Raw genomic sequence first — 4,751 nt, 5'->3', positions numbered from 1 at the left:
ACTATGATAACACTAAGACATAGTAAATAGGCTAAATACAAATTACTTAGATCTCCAGGATCCCAAATACGGAACCAAAAATGTATGGGCCAAAAGCAGCCCACATTGAAGTAGCAGAAATCAGCCCAGAAAGGGCCTAACACCAAAATCCAATTGTTGTTGCCCTAATCCATCCAATAGGGCCCAAACCTAGTTTTGACCCACCCAGAATCTAGGCGCCCAATCCTTGGTTTCGGCCGAGACGCAGTGTGCCAATTGACAACACCCATCTTGACAGATGCCTCTGCTTTTCTGGATCACCGTCGTCTGCCACCGCAATTCCACTAGTTGGATCCTCAACGGTTGTTGCCGCATCGAGCCTCGCCAGAACTGCAACCAAAGCTTTATGGAAATCTAGAGCCAGCTTCGATTCGCCATGACCTATAGCCTACAGGACCGATCAAGCTCAGCCCGTCGCCAGCCTCCAAAGCCGCTGCCTCCCCCGTCGAATTGTCAGTAAACTTAAGCCATCCCCTGCGTGGCCTGATCTGACCCCAATCAACTGGAAAAAAAAAAAAAAAAAAACTCATCTCTACAATTACACAATAGAAAGTATCGAGGGTTTCCCACAATTTCTATGCATGTTATCAGGACCTGCACATCTAACCCTTTACTCATGTTTCTAGAAGCAAAAGAACTTCATTGTGTGGCGCGAAGTAGATGAATTGAAAGTTTGCCGAAATAGTCAACATTGATGGTCCCAAGAAGACAACGAGAGGCAGAGAGAGCATTTGCTTCGTGTCGGCTCTGATCGCCGCTGATGGAATCTCCCAACTATGGCAGCTAGAGTTTGAGAGAAGACATAAGAGATTCAGTTTCATTCTGAGAACATAATAGTGTCAACAGCCCTTTTAATCTATTATTACAACACAATATACTTTTATTCCCAAAAACTTAGATCATATTATATTAGTGATCCTCTATATTTAAAAAGTAATTAATTTATTAACATCTACTTTCCAAAAAGACAAATTCTATATAAATCGAAAAATCAAACCCCTGAGGCGAAGTAGTATGTTCATCACAAGTCAGAATAGGTCATTACATACGCTTCTGTTGCTATTTATAGAAAGACAAGAAGATAGTGGTAGTACGTGTTAATGTCTAAAAGTCCGGCGGTAGCTGAACCTTTGTTAACGCTGATCCGGTGGGCGGATCGATACTTGTGGTGCTCTCAAAGCCTCCACTACCTGTCAAGTAAAATACAAAGGGCATCAGAGGGAGACCGCGTTGGGCGGTCTTCAACTCTCCGATGCCTAAGTTAGTCAATGTATTTATGTTGACAAAGTAACAGTAGGTAAGTATTGAATGCGTAATTAATGAGGAGAGAGGAGAGAACCTTTTATAGGTGAGGAGGAGGCTGACCTCCTCCTTGTTTTCGATGTGGGACTGATGTGCTTTAGTTCCCAGCTCTGGGAGCTACTGATGCCATTTTGGCACGGCGCGTCGACGGCGATCTGGGGGTGATCCGACGCTGAGGTTGTAGCCCGCCTGGCGGTGCGTCTGCATGTCATTCCTTTGGTTGGAATTAGTACCTTTGGCGGTACAATGAGCGTGGCCCATTATAGCTAATTGTGCTTGCAAATGTACATGTATGTACAAGTCCCCCAAGTCCCCAGTCAAGGAGGGCAATCTTGGTTGGGGAGTTGCTCAGCGGTTTGAAGCGTTTTCTTCCGCTAGACTTTGCAAGAGCATAATTAGCGTCAGTGCGTTGTCAACCATGGATTTTGTGAGCAAACGCTTTATACCCTTTCGGGTGGGCCCCTGCTAGGCCCCCCAGGGAGTCCCCCACTCCCCGGCTAAGATAGACCTCCGGATGGTCGGTAAATTGTTTGTTGAGGGGGAGCTGCACAGAGCAGAGGGTGTTGGGTAGCGAACCCAATCTTAGCACCCGAGTGACGGGGGTCAAGGTGCCTGATCAGGGCCGTCGTAGACTGTTGACAAGTCCCCATGTCCCGTAGGGACCGTCTGACCGTAATGTCGCGTGGCGGTCGTTGTTAGAGTGAGGCGTGGCCTCGGGATCCGCCGCTGGCGGATATCCCCCCACTGACTGCAGCAGGAAGCAGCGTCCAGTAGACGTGCCTGGCGGTACTTCATGGAGCGATATTGCGCTGAACAAAGCACGCAGCTTGCAAGATGAAAAAGGGGGTTCCGCCAGATGTGTGTGACGGAAGACGCCCCGCTTGCAGGATGGCAAGGGAGAAGTTTCGCTGGCGGGGTTTCGCTCAGCGGATACTTCGTCTCTTGGAAGATGACAAGGGAGAAGTTCCGCCAGCGGGGTTTCGCTCGGCGGAGACTTCGTCTCTTGGAAGATGACAAGGGAGAAGTTCTGCTGGCGGGGTTTCGCTCAGCCGAGACTTCGTCTCTTGGAAGATGACAAGGGAGAAGTTCCGCTGGCGGGGTTTCACTCAGCGGAGACTTCGTCTCTTGGAAGATGACAAGGGAGAAGTTCCGCTGGCTGGGTTTCGCTCAGCGGAGACTTCGTCTCTTGGAAGATGACAAGGGAGAAGTTCCGCTGGCGGGGTTTCGCTCAGCGGAGACTTCGTCTCTTGGAAGATGACAAGGGAGAAGTTCCGCTGGCGGGGTTTCGCTCGGCGGAGACTTCGGGCGGTTGGGAAGGTCATCCCCAGTGGTTACTTCCACCAGACGCTTCGTCTGGTGGTGGTTGACACGTGTCCAATCCGTAAAGGGTTAGCGTGCGGAGGCTTGTCTCCTAAGCCTGGCCGTCTTCTCGCCATTAATGATAGTAATTATGGATTTCGTAACCGAGGCGACGCCTCGGTTAATCCGGAGAGTAAGTGGAGATCCGCGACACGTGTACGGCTGGTGTGTGATGTCGTTTTTGAGCGGACGGCTGAGAACGCGCTGATGTTGACATAAAAGGGGGGGAAACTCAGCGAGATTTGACACTTTGGTAAAAGCTTCAAACTCACAGTCGTCGTCTTCTCGCCCTGTCCGTCCGAGACTGAAGAAAGAGGTTGCCGGAGCTTGGAGATATCGTTGCCGGAGAAACGACGATCTCGCCCCCCAGGGATTACTGTACACCATCACATCGTAGGCTTCACCACCGAGGTTAGTACCTGGATTCCCTTTTCCCTGTTTCATTGGATCTGCTATTTTCTGGGTTTTGTTGTTTTTGGTTTTTTTTTTTTTTTTTTTGGGATGATTTCTGTTCTTCTTTGGCGTGTTCTGAGGTGTGAAGTGAGATTTTGGGGGGGGGGGGGGGGGGTCGGGTTATGGTGGTGGGCAGAGAGTTGGCGTTTAGGGATTTGCAAGATGGTCGAATCTGGGTTGAGTGTGTTTGTTCTTATTTTGGCATTTTCGGGGTAAATTGTTCTTGATGTTCTTGGCTATAACTGATGTAAGAATAGGCTAGATCTGTGTTTGTGCTAACTGGTGTGGGTTTTAGGGTTTGGGATGGCTAACGTCATAGAGATTTCGAGCAGTGAGGATTCCGGGTCTGACGTGTCGTTCAGCGCGGCGGATAGGATATTTATTGACTCGTTGCGTCCGTCTGCCCATGCAGGAACCTCACTGCCAGAACCGCTAGAGGTTGAGCCGCTACAGACCATACCTTGGGAAGTAGCCATGGGTCGTGGTCCACGTCCAGAGAGCTCTAGGGCGGGTGAGGCCGCTGCTGCCAAAGCTAGGCGCGACGAGCGTTTGGCGAGCAATAGCGCTGCCAGCGGCTCCGCTGGGGAAGAAGAAACAGTGGGGGAGAATGCTGAGTCAGCGTGGTTCCTCCAGGATGGCACCGCCGTTGACGAGGCAGGAGGGCGGATGAATGCCGCCGCCGTCACTCGAATGAAGAAGACGTTCCGGTTACCGGGATCGGTGAAGCTGCGCCCGCCGACGGTGGACGAGAAGGCGTCGATTCTCCCAGAGGGATTTGCGGCCGTGCATGAGGCGATATTCCGCCAAGGAGTGACACTCCCGCGGTGCCAAATCTCCAAATCCTGGTGTGCGAGTTTGGCCTTGCCTTCCGTCAGATTTGCCCCAACATGTGGCGGTTGCTGCTGGCGCTAAACTCTCTGTGGCGGTTGTCCGGATGTGAAGGGCCTACTGTGGCGGAGGTGCTTCACTTCTACGAGCTGATCTACGTGAAGCGCCAGGGTTGCAGAGGGCAAGTGAACTTGAGCCGCCGCCAGGGAGCGCCGAAGCTGATCGAGAATCTAAGGGATTCAATGTCCTACTGGCGGGGGACCTTCTGCGTCGCCACAGAGGGGTGGGAGTACCAGGCTGTGGTGAACGAGGAAGGGCCGACATTTAGGATTAAGTCGGAGTTCCAACCTATCCGAGGTTGGTAACCAGTTTCCGCTGAATGTAGCTGGCGGGTGCTTGTATTTTGCAGACGTACTTTTACTAATCGGCTTGTGTTTGTGCAGCGGGACTGCGGTACAACTTAACGCGCGAGGAAGAGTGTCGCGTGGCGCGGATCAGAGGTTGTTGGCGGGAACCGCAACTTGCTGGACTTCCGACTTCTGACTGGTTGGGAATTGTTAGTCGAGCAGAAACTAACTCGCTCCGTCGGTAAGAAATTTCCGCCATACTGCTCTCTCTCTTTTTTTGTAATAAGTAGGCCAGACTGACTGGTTTATATTTTTTTTAGAAACTCCGCCAGGTAACAAATCGAGCCGCGACGCTTTCGAAAAAGCAATGGACCGTGCGGAGATTGATAACTTCCTGGAGATGATGTACGCCGAGGGGTTGGC

Source organism: Rosa rugosa, chromosome 6 (assembly GCF_958449725.1).
Source record: "Rosa rugosa chromosome 6, drRosRugo1.1, whole genome shotgun sequence".
NCBI classification, from domain to species: domain Eukaryota; kingdom Viridiplantae; phylum Streptophyta; class Magnoliopsida; order Rosales; family Rosaceae; genus Rosa; species Rosa rugosa.
The sequence above is the reverse complement of the archived record's forward strand: the minus strand, read 5'-3'. Positions refer to the sequence as shown.